Source organism: Monodelphis domestica, chromosome 7, assembly GCF_027887165.1.
Source record: "Monodelphis domestica isolate mMonDom1 chromosome 7, mMonDom1.pri, whole genome shotgun sequence".
In the NCBI taxonomy this organism is placed as follows: Eukaryota; Metazoa; Chordata; class Mammalia; order Didelphimorphia; family Didelphidae; genus Monodelphis; species Monodelphis domestica.
In genome coordinates, this window is record NC_077233.1 from 147,280,792 (window position 1) to 147,293,554 (window position 12,763).

The following is a 12,763-nucleotide window of genomic DNA, read 5'->3' on the forward strand; positions in this document are numbered from 1 at the left end:
TCAGTCCTTACCACTCACATGACGGGTCTGAAGGAAAGCTATCTGTGGGCTTCTCCAAGCTTGAGCTCCAGGATCCTGTCTCACATGTGGTACATTTGCATATGTCTGTTGAAGGTCATTTTCTCAGATAATTAAATCTTGAGTTTGATGCAGACCATTCAAAATCTTATTAAACTGAGTAGGGAGGAGAAATGGTAGTTTCCAAGACCTGATTCTGTTATACCAAGTATCTCTATTGTTATTGATCAGGAAATAGCTAAATCAGATAAAGAATGGTCTGATTAGGGTGGAATAGTTTTGAAATTCACATGTATAAACTTATAGGGGTGAAACTTTATTTTTAAAGGGTATAAAATGTGTAAATCTCTATGACTGCTATGTAAAAGAATCACTAGATAGATAATATAGAGAGATAGAGAGAGAGAGAGATTGCACACCTCAAGAAAATAAATACAAGCATTGCTACCAACAAGGAGAAAAGGTATTCCCATAGCACAAGGTCTCCAGGCCTGTCAAGTAATAAGTATTATTATGGGTTAAGCAATGTGCTAAATGTAAGAGATAAAAATAAATGAGGAACCAAGAGAACATTATATATAGAAATAGAAATATTATTTGAAGAATGACTTGTGTTGGTCCATCTTCGAGAAAGAATTAATAAATAGGAATAAATAAGATATAGTTTTATAAATATTCAATTATCTTTTTTGTGAAATGATGCCTTTTCTAATGGGGAAAGGGGTGGGAAGCAACGAGTTAACTGGATATTTAAATGTAGCAAAAAATAATTTAAAAAAATTAGTTCTTAACTTTCAGAACCTTTTCTCCTAATGAGAAGTTAATGAATAAACAACTAGGTGCACACAAAATACTTTGAGAAGGAAACTGGTACCTGAGAGGACTTTGGCCCCTTACCAAAGATTTGAGCTACATCATGAAGAAAGTAAAAAAAATGAAGAGAGAAAAGTGAGGGAGGGCAAGGATTACAGGTATGGAACACAGTTAATACAATAGTACAGAAAAAGTGATGGAGTTTCTTATTTGAAGAACAACCCATTATGGTTCATGGAAAGGAGTAAGATGGAAGGAAGCAAGGAAGGACTCAAGTTATAAAAAAGATCTTGAAGTGGGTCAGTGAAGTGGCACAGTCTATGGAGGATTGAGTGTAGTCAAGAAGACCCGATTTCAAATCTAGCCTCAAATGCTTAGGACTATATAACCTCTATATTCCTCAGTTTCCTCATCTATAAAATGAAGAAAATAGTGCTTACCTCCTAGGATTGTTGATAAGGATCAATTGAGATATGTGTAAAATGACTGTCACATAATAAGCACTATATTCATGTCTGTTATTATTTCTCTTATTAAATGCCAAATAAAGAATTTATATTTGATACCACAAAGTGGTTCTTAACCTTTTTTTTCTATCACAGATCCTTTAGCAGGTTGGGGAAGCCTATGGACCCCTATTCAAAATAATGTTTTAAAAAGCATAAAATAAAACATGTAGTATTATAAAGTAAACCAATTATATTTAAATACAATTATTGGTTTTTTTTTTAAGTTCATGAACTCCATATGAGGAACCCAAGAAGTACAGATAATATTGAGTCACTTGAGCTCAGAGAGAATGGGATGTGTCGCAGTCAGACCTACCCTCTAAAAAAATCATATTGGAAACTTAACAGAGAACAGATTGGAGTGAGAATATACTTGAGGCAAGGAGATGGGTTAAAAGGCTATTGCAATGATGCAGGCAAGAGGGATGAAAGTATGAACTAGAGGAAGGGGGCAGAGGGAGTAAATGTGTAAGTGAAGAATAGCAAATAATGCAAGAGGGATGTGAAGCTAGAAATGGCATGATTTTTCAAATGGTTGGCTTTTCAGGGTGAGTCGGTATAAAGAATCAAGGTTGATAACAAAGTTTGGATCTGGGTGACTAAGAGGATGATGGTGTCCTTAACAGTAATAGAGAATAAAAGAAAGTTTTGAGAAAAGGGAAGGTAATGAATTTTTTTTATACATGTTGAATTTGAGGAGTCTATGAGACATACAGCTCAAGATATCTTAAAGGCAATTAGTAATGTGTAACTGGAACACAGGAAGAAAGACTAGGACTGGGGAGGAGCAGTGTTACTGGAGTCATAAGAGATTGCCATAAGAGTATGTACTTTGAAGTTGAGATAGATGAAAAGATATGATAGTCATTCACTAAATTTGGGGGGCAGGTCTCAGAAAACTGTAATATCTCATTTATTGTCATCCTCAGAAAATAAGATATCCCATTCAATTAAAGTTTTTAGAGAATCTGGGCAGCAGTTTTGTTGTTGTTGTTGTTGTTTGTTTTAACCATTTTGGATAGAAATCTTTACGTATCATATTTGCCTCTGTCTTATTAAATAGAATATACCAAATGTAATCTATCTTTTCTTTGGTGATTGCATCATTATTCTTATACTGTGTTGGATTGACTCCGTAAAATGGAAAAAATGCTGGATTTGGAATTATAAAATACTAACATTAACTTTCTATCCTTGAGACCTTGAGAAAGTCATTGTCTGAAGGGGATTAGATCAGAAGAACACCAGATCTAAAATCTTATGATTAGATATAATTATTCCCTCAAAGGATATTGAGATCTATAGTGACACTAACCTATACACTAGATAACCCAAGATATTTTATTCTTTCTGTCTGCATTTGCAGCTTTTATATCTGTCAGTTAAAAGACATTTTGTTGCACAAAGGAACATTAGCCACTGAGCAGTAGAATAGGTAGAATGCCTTACCGGGTGTCAGGAAGACCTGAATTCAAATCCAGCCTCAGATGCTTACTAGCTGTGTGAACATAGGAAAGTCACTTCTTTTTCTCCCACATGTAAAATAATAATATAATATTAGCATTGTTATGAGGATCAAATGAGTTTAGGTGGCACAATGGATAGTGCTAGGCTGGAATTAAGAAGTCCTGAGATGAAATCTGGCCTCATATCTTTACTAGCTGTTTGACTATGGGTCTCTTATCCTATGTTTACCTTAGTTTCTTCATCTGTAAAATGAGGGTCATAGTAGCACCTACCTTCCAGGGTTGTGAGGATCAAGTGAAATAATATTTTCAAAAACTTAGTCATTTAACTATTATTATTATTTATTATCATTTCCTTCCTTCCTTCCTTCCTTCCTTCCTTCCTTCCTTCCTTCCTTCCTTCCTTCCTTCCTTCCTTCCTTCCTTCCTTCCTTCCTTCCTTCCTTCCTTCCTTCCTTCCTTCCTTCCTTCCTTCCTTCCTTCCTTCCTTTTTTCTTTCAATCTTCTCTCCTTCCTTATAATAGGGTTGGGGTCTAACACTCACACTAATAAAAGTATGTCATTAAAGTATTTAAACACAATTTTTAATAAACAAAATTAAGTAAAAAACATTTTAAAGCTTAAATGTTTCTAAGCATTAATATGTTCTAGAAATATCATCTAGGATCCATATTAGTGAAATTCATTATAATACTATTATGGAGAGATATAATAGCTGTTTTCATATCTGAACAAGATATTTTACATCTTTTGCTTGTATCCAAAGAGCTAAAGGATAATTAATAGATATTATAAGAAAGAAGATTTTAGCCCTAGATAAAGCACTTCCTAAAAATTACAGCTATTAGAAAAGGGAATGGGTTGCAAATAGAAGTAGTAAGTTTCCCATCACAAGCTAAAGTATTCAAGAAGATAAATTACTATTCTTTCAGAGGTTTTTAGAGGGAATCCATGCAGGGAATAGGAGGACTATATTAGATGACATCAAAAGCCCCTTCCAATTCCAAATCCCTCCTTCTAATTTGATGTAACCTGGGAAATCTAATAACCAAACTTGTTTTAAATTACATCTAAGTGATTTAGTAGGCATGTGATCTCACTGACATCAGTATTTCTTTCAATAGCATGAACTGCCACCCCTATCCTGGGAAATTCTTGTTATTTAATAGAACATCTGCAGTAGATTCATAAAAAAGTTCACTCTACCATATAAGCAACTCACATTTCTAATCAGATGGTCCTCAAGGATATCCTTTCTGTTGTTTATTTCACCGAGGTCATCATTAGAAATATACTATGCCTGACTTATGCTTACCATGATTATGCAGCCTACAATACTGGACTGTGGTCCAAACTAGATTAATTTGGGACTAGATTAATTAATGGGAAATATTTAATAAAATATAGATATTATATTTAAAAATAAATAATATGTAGCTGGGATCATTATATATGGCTTAGTGGCCCCCATTCTATTTGAGTTTTACTCTACTATTCCATATCATTGCTCTGTGGATCATCTATATTTGATTCTTCAGAGGATATTGGTGATCAAAGAATTCCAACCATTCACCATTGCTGGGATAATATATGTTAGAGAAAATTCACCAGGAAACAGCCTGGGATCATTAAAAGCACTATAAAGCTTCCCAAATACAGTCCTTTTTTCTTTTATTCAGCCCTGAAACCAACTCATTTTCCATTGCCAGTGTCTAAGAGGTATGTATTGATAGGATAACTCAAAGGACTAGCCTCCCAACTACTTTTAATAGTCTAGACAAAAGGCATTTGCTTTGAATTTTTTTATTTTATTTTATTTTTTTAAACCCTTACCTTCTATCTTAGAATCAATACTGTGTATTGTTTCTAAAGTGGAAGAGTGGTAAGGGTGAGGCAGTGAAGGTCAAATGACTTGCCCAGGGTCACAAAGATAGGAAGTGTCTAAGGCCACATTTGAACCTAGGACCTCCCATCTCTGGGCCTGACTCAATCCACTGAACCATCCAGCTGCCCCCTGCTTTGAATTTAAAATAAGAATAAATGGATATTGAATGAGGTGCCGAAATGTTCTATATGCAAAGTTCTTGGCATATTTTGTGACATCATTATTGGCTGGTTGGCAGCCTCTTCAGTTATATCTGACTTCTGGGTTATTGTCTTTATAGATAAAATAACAGGTCAGTAACCTCTGGAAAAGTGAAGTTATCACCATGGTATAGCTAGTAGTTACTTTCTATTCCTATAAAAATAGGCTGAGAACCAATAAGTCTGTACTCATAAATTCAAATGTAGTAGATAAATAAGTTTCTTTTCAGCAAAAATCTATTTGATATAAGGTTTCTCTTTTGTTTGTTGTGTTTCCATAGAATTCCAGGCTATTACTACCTCATCTCTGCTCAGCCTCAAAGTCCAGTCAAGAGCACCATTCAAAAAGAGATAGAATGGTAAGAAAGGTGAACCTGTCGTGCTTTTTAAAAAGCTTTCATGAATCACGACTGGTTAAGCAGGTGTGCTGATTTTAAAAGTATTACTGCTATTAGTGAGCTCCATGGTGCATGCAGCTGATACATTCATACATATATATATAGTAGTCTCTCATTGACCGAGAATGACTATTGTCTTTGTGCATTATCATCTATTGATGTACCCTCATGTGGCTTTGGAGTCCAAAGGCTGAGGCGCAGAGTTTGTGGCGCATGGGGCCTGGGACGCCAGTTGTTACAGGAGGTGCGGTTGTGGCCTGGTGTCAGCATTCACGCGCAGCGGCAAGACGTCGACGTCGCTCATCTTCAAAGGTGGTGGCAGCATGGTTAATGTGGGTTCGCCAGCTGCTTCTGTCAGAGGCAGCGAGTTCTAGTTGCTTTGGTGTGATGCCAGCCCACTTCAAGTTTGACTTTAGCTGATCCTTGAATCTTTTCTTTGGTCAGCCTTGTTTCCTTAGTCCAGCTGACAGTTCACTGTAGAATACCTGTCTTGGTATTCGCTGTGGGTCCATATGGATGATGTGTTCAGACCATCGTAGCTGGGTTTTGAGGACCATGACTTCGATGCTGGTGGTGTTGGCTCTGTCGAGGACTTCCTGATTGGTGATTCGGTCCTGCCATCGGATCCTCATGATTGACCGGAGGGAGCGTTGGTGGAATTGCTCCAGCTGTTTCATGTGCTTCCGGTACAGTGTCCATGTCTCACAACCGTACAGGAGCGAGCGGAGGACCACTGCGTTGTACACTTTGAGCTTCGTCGCAGTGCTTACACCTCTGTGTTGGAGGACTTTGCAGCGCAGCCGCCCGAGTGCCTGGCTGGCCTTTTGGATCCTGGCATTAATCTCGTGGTCTAGGGACCTGTCGTTGGCGACGGTGCTGCCCAGGTACTTGGAGGTGTTGACATTAGAAAGCTGCGTGCCATCGATTGTAATGCACGGCTAGTTCGTTGGCCTCCCTGGTGCGGGTTGGAACAGCACCTCTGTTTTGCTGAGGCTGATAGTCAGGCCAAACAGTTTTGTTATGGTGGAGAACCTGTCCACAATGGTTTGGAGATGATTTTCTTGGTGGGCCATGAGAGCACAGTCATCTGCAAAGAGAGCTTCCAGGATGAGTCTCTTTGTTGTCTTTGTTTTTGCAGTCAGGCGGCGAAGGTCAAATAGTGAGCCATCCAGTCGATATTTGATGTAGATGCCCAGGTCTAGATCCATCACAGCATGTCGTAATACTTGGGTGAAAAATAGGTTGAATAGTCCTGGAGCGAGGACACAGCCTTGTTTCACGCCATTGGAGATGTTGAAGCGGTCGGAAGTCTCTCCACCAGATAGGACTTCCCCTGTCATGTTGACATGAAAGAGTTGGATCAGTTTGACAAATTTTGCTGGGTAACCGAGCTTGCTAAGGATCACCCACAATGCGTCCCTGTTCACTGTGTCGAACGTCTTTGTCAGGTCTATGAAGACAATGTAGAGACTCAGGTTCTGCTCAAGGCATTTTTCCTGCATTTGCCTCACCATGAAGACCATGTTGATGGTGCTGCGATCTGGTCGGAAGCCACATTGTGATTCAGGCAGGTTCTGCTCTGAATCAGAGATGACAGGAGTCTGTTGAGTATAACACGGGCGAGGATCTTTCCGGCAGTGGAGAGTAGTGAGATGCCTCTGTAGTTGTCACAGGCTGCTCGTGAGCCTTTTTTCAGCTCTAATCAGTAAAGAACTGGCGCGATATAACATCGACATCGCAGCCTTAAGTGAAACACGCTTACCAGAAGAGGGATCACTAGGTGAACCCACCACTGGATACACCTTCTGGAAAGGTAGAGCCTCAAATGAAGGCAGAATCCACGGTGTTGGCCTGGCCATCAAGACCAGTTTGCTCAAACAGCTGCCAGACTTGCCTGTGGACATCAGCGAGAGTCTCATGAAGATCCGTTTGCCTCTCAGCAAAGACCGGTATGCCACAATCATCAGCGCATATGCCCCAACACTGACCAGCACAGAGGAGACCATCAAGCAGTTCTACTCTGACCTGAGTGCTGTCCTGCACTCAGTGCCCACAAATGACAAGCTGATACTACTGGGAGACTTCAACGCCCGCGTTGGACAGGACCATGAAAGATGGAAAGGAGTGCTCGGCAAACACAAAATGAACAACAACGGCCTACTGCAAATGTTCAGAGTTCGAACTCACCATCACGAACACTGTGTTCAGAATGGCGAACAAATATAAAACAACGTGGATGCACCCAAGATCAAAACAGTGGCATCTCATTGACTACATCATTGTACGCCGGCGAGACATCCAGGATGTAAAGATCACCAGAGCCATGAGTGTTGGACAGACCACTGATTGGTTAGAGTGACTCTTCAAATGCGCATTGCGCCTCGCCATCCAAAACGCGCCCAGACAGTTCGCGCATTTTACAACATTAGTCGTCTTAGAGATCCATCTTATCTGCAAACATTCCAGTCCTGCCTGGACAACAAGCTGTCTGCCAAGGGACCACTCACTGGAAGCTCAACCGAGAAATGGAACCAGCTCAGAGACACAGTGAAGGAAACATCAAAGGCAGTCCTAGGCCCCAAAAAACGCAACCACCAGGACTGGTTCGATGAGAACAACACTGCTATTGAAGACCTATTGAGCAAGAAGAACAAAGCCTTTATGGAGTGGCAAAATAACCCAAACTCTGCTCCTAAAAAGGACAGATTCAAGTCTCTCCAAGCCACGGCGCAGCATGAGATCAGGAAGATGCAAGACCGATGGTGGGGAAAAAAGGCAGAAGAAATCCAGGGGTTTGCTGATATGAAAAACTACAATTTTTCAGTGCCCTCAAGACTGTCTATGGGCCATCAAAACCCACCACCACTCCCTTGCTATCCTCTGACGGTGACACTCTCATAAAAGATAAAAAAGGCATCAGCAACAGGTGGAAAGAACACTTCAGTCAGCTTCTCAACCGACCCTCTTCAGTCGACTAAAGCGCCCTTGACCAGATCTCCCAAAACCGCTCCATTGAACAACTTGATGTCCCTCCTTCAATAGAGGAAGTCCAAAAAGCCATCAAACAAATGAGTGCAGGCAAGGCATCCGGTAAAGACGGGATCCCAACCAAGGTGTACAAGGCCTTAAATGGAAAGGTGCTCCAGGCATTCCACATAGTGGAATATGGGAAGAGGAAGACATGCCCCCAGAACTCAGAGATGCCTCCATCCTAGCCCTATACATCCATACAGAGAAAGGAAATGAGGTGGAAAGGGTCAACATTTATTCAGTGTTTACTGATGACTTAAGAGCCATTTTGGCAGGAATGAAATCTCATTTGGGTTTGATTGTTCAAAATATGTGATGGACTGAGAAACATTACTTTATCAGAAATGCTCTCTAACTAGGTTCATTAAGCTAAGAAACACCGAGCTTAATTAAGGGCTGTGGTTCTAGTCCCCATTAGAACTTTTGGCAGGAATATTAGCTAAGGCATCTCTTCAGTCCATCAAGGGGTAAGTTGGGTTAATAAGTGACTGAAATACAATGAGAATCAAAGACACTAAATCAAGTAATCTTTTAAAGCCTTTTTTTTTTGTAGTTAATATAAGAGTAGTTAGGTTTATTTTGAAAGATTGTCTTGTTCATTTACTGCTGAAGAAGGTTAATAAATGCCACTACTCTCTATAAGTGCTCAGCTTAGTGTAGTGGAGAGCATGTTGGAATGGAAGTCAGGAAGACTTCTTTGGTTCACATTCTACCTCTGACAGGAGAATGAATGAAGGAACATTTATTAAGTACTTATTATGTACTGTGCTAAGTTCTAGAAATGCAAAGAGAAAAAGGTAAGGGAGTCTCTGCTCTTAAATAGCTTATAATTTAATGGGAGGGGGAGGGGGATAAAGTCCAGCTGCAGGACTGCTGGCAAAATCCAGAGGTTCCCATGCTATATCAGCAGATCAGATGACAGTCTCAGCAGTCTATAGGTATGGAAGCAGGGCAGATGATGAGGCGGTCCTCATCATCTGGTGGTCCTCCATTTCACTGGAAGGAGTTGAGTGGATAATTCATCTTAAATGAGTTCTAGGTGGCCAGAAATGGAGGAGGAAGAGAGTAATGAAGGAAAGGGCAGAAGAATGTCAGTATCACTTACTAGCTAGGTGTCTAGGGGCAAGTAACAGCTTCTCTGAGTTTGTTTCCTCATCTTTTTCATGTTTCTATTGAGCTTTGTGTTTGCATATCAAACTTTCTGTTTAGTTCTGGTCTTTTCTTTACAAAAAATCTTCTATTTTGTTGAATGCCCATACTTTCCCCTGGAAGTAGTCAGTTTTGATGGGTAGGTGATCCTTGGTTGAAGACCCAATTCTCTTGCCTTTCTGAATATCATATTCCAAGCCTTGTGGTCCTTTAGTGTGGAAGCTGCCAGATCTTGTGTAATCCTGATTGGTGCTCCTTGATATCTGAATTGTCTCTTTCTGGCTTCTAAAAATTTTTCCTTAGCTTAGAAGCTCTTAAATTTGGCAATTGCATTCCTGGGGATTGCCTTTTAAGGATTTAGTGTAGCAGGTGTTCTATGAACTCTTTCAATGTCTATTTTGCTCTCTTGTTTAAGAATATCAGGGTAGTTTTCTTGGATAATTTCTTGTCGTATGATGTCAAAGTTTCTGTTTATTTCTGGGTTTTCAGGTAGACCAATGATTTTCAGATTGTCTTTTCTAGACCTGTTTTCTTGGTCAGTCATTTTCTTAGTGAGATATTTCATGTTTCCTTCTATTTTGTCAATCTTTTGATTTTGCTTTATTAATTCTTGCTGTTTTGTTAGATAATTGGCTTCTAATTGCCCAATTTTGGTCTTTAAAGTCTGGTTTTCCACTATAATCTTTTGATTTTCTGTTATAATCTTTCGATTTTCCTTTTCAGTTTGGTCTATCCTGCTTTTCATGGTTTTTAGCTGTTTAATTTTGGTCTCCAATTTATTTATTATTTCATTTGATTTCTGGTCTTCTTTCTCCAATTGGGAGTTCCTGTCTTTTAAACTGTTATTTTCTTTTTGAACTATTTCACACTTTTATTGCCAATATTCTTCCAACTTTTTCATAAGCTTCGATTTAAATTCTTCAAGAGCTTGTGGACAATATCCATTTTTTGGGAAGGTGTGGATGCATTTATTCATTCGTCCTCTTCTGCTATTTCCTATGTAGTCTGGATTTTTCCTTCATAAAAATTATCCAGGGTCAAAGCCTTCTTCTTGTTCTTCTTAGTATTGGGAAGTTGTTTTTCCTGGGCATTGTTTGCCATCACTATGCTGGTTTTTCCTTCCCTTTCCAGTCAGAAGTTTGAGTGAGGAAGGCAGGCTCTCTGTGAATGAGGCTAGGCTACCTCTTCAGTCTCTGGAGCTTCTACTGTTTGCAGCCCTTCTCTGTGCTATCTCCACTCCCAAGGTCTGCACTCTTCTGCCTGTTGGGGGTCTCAAATCTAGCTGCTCTCAGGGGTAGTCTTTGGTGGTCTTAGTCAGCTACCAAGGACCTAGAGGTGCCCCTTGTTCACTCACTGATTCTAGCACGAGCTGGCTCTGCATCTAGTGCACTGCTCCGTAGGTGGGGAGGGGGAGGATAGATCAGCTCAAGTTTTGGTGGGAACTCTTTCACCCCCTTATAGTGTGGAAATGCCCAAATCCCATGTACCTTCAATGCTGTGCCCTACTGTGAAGTCCCTTTGTTCATATCAATTTGTTTTTTTAGCCTTTTGAAGTAATCTGTATCAGTAGGCCATGAGGAGAGGTAGATTCCTGCATCTAAACTGCAGCTATGTTTACCCGGAAGTCTCCAGTCATTTAAAAAAATTTTTTTTTAGGCAGTGAGGATTAAGTGACTTGGCCAGCATCACACAGCTAGGAAGTGTCTGAGATCATATTTGAACCCAGGACCTCCTTTCTCTAGGCCTGGCTCACAATCCACAGAGACACTCAGCTGCCCCCTCTCCAGTCGCTTCTAATCAATATGGGAGAAGGCTGGGGTTTTGTATCCTCTATTAGAGCCCCATGATGGCCTGCTCACACAGGCACTGGAAGCCTCTACTTTTAAGATCCAAACAATGGACCAACGTGACACCTATCCTGAGACAACACACCCAATAGAGAGACTCAGGGAAGCCCAAATACTGAAGGAGTTTTTTGTTTTTTTTTAAATTTAAAAATTCTTACCTTTTGTCTTAGAATTCCTAGGCAGAAGAGCAATAGGTTGCAATAGGGGTTAAATGACTTGCCCAGGGTCACACAGCTAAGAAGTGTCTGAGGCCATATTTGAACCCAGACCTCCCATCTCAGTTTGGCTCTCAATTCACTGAACCACCCAGCTTCCCCCTACTAGAACAGTCTTGAGCCAAGACAGGATTAGGATGTAGAAGGCTGGATGGAGTCTTGAGCAGGAAAGCTGACGTTTCCAACTTTGATATCACAGATAGAAATAATTGTCAAGGTGGTGTGGGGACATGAAAGTTGTTAACATGGAAAACTCCAGGCCTAGAAGGTTCCATAAAATAAATGAGGTACCAAATTTGAGGAGGACACAGATCTAAAGGTTGGAAAAAGCAAACGTTTTTGTGTTGAGTTTTTTTTTAATAGCCACACCAGGGAAACCTATATGTTCTTGACTTACCCTTAGTAGAGATGAAATATAGTTGGTTGCCATTTTCTCTTTGCTATATCATTGGTAACTGCTCTGTATAATAAAACCTTGAAATTGGGGCAGCAAGGTGATTCAGGCCTGGAGTCAGAAGGTCGGGGGTTCAAATATGGCCTCAGATACTTCCTAGCTGTGTGACCCTGGGCAAGTCACTTAACCCTCATTTCTTAGTCCTTGCCCATCTGTCTTAGAATTGTTACTAAGACTGACAGTAAGAGCTAAACACACACACACACACACACACACACACACACACACACACACACACACACAATCTTTGGACTGATGTTTTAAAGTCATCTCTTGGCTTCCTCTTCCTTACCTTAACCTAGTCACCATGCCCCTACAATCTGTCCTCCTGCTCTGCTTTCTGGCTTCTTCACATCACTTTTGTTGTGGAATTATAAGCTTCATGTCTTGTAGGTCCCTGACTTTTGCTTGTCAAGACTGAGAGCTGTCCTATTTTGTCCCATTTTTTCAGATGCCAGTGACTTTGGAGGATGTGGCTGTATATCTTTCAAGGGAGGAGTGGAGGCAGCTGGACCCTGCTCAGAGGAACCTCTACAGGGATGTCATGCAGGAGAAAAATGGCCTGACCTTAGGTGAAGAGCCATTTGCTTGTGGTTTCTATGCTGGGAGTGGCTTCTCAAGTGCTCTGTGTCCCTGATGTTTGAGGAGTTTAAGTTCTGATCCACAACCACATTTATAATTCATGATGTCACCACTCCATCTCTCTCCTCTAACTGATATTCCCTTCTACTGAAACTTCTATTTTGTTTGCTGAGTCTAGAACTATTTCTTTTTTTTTT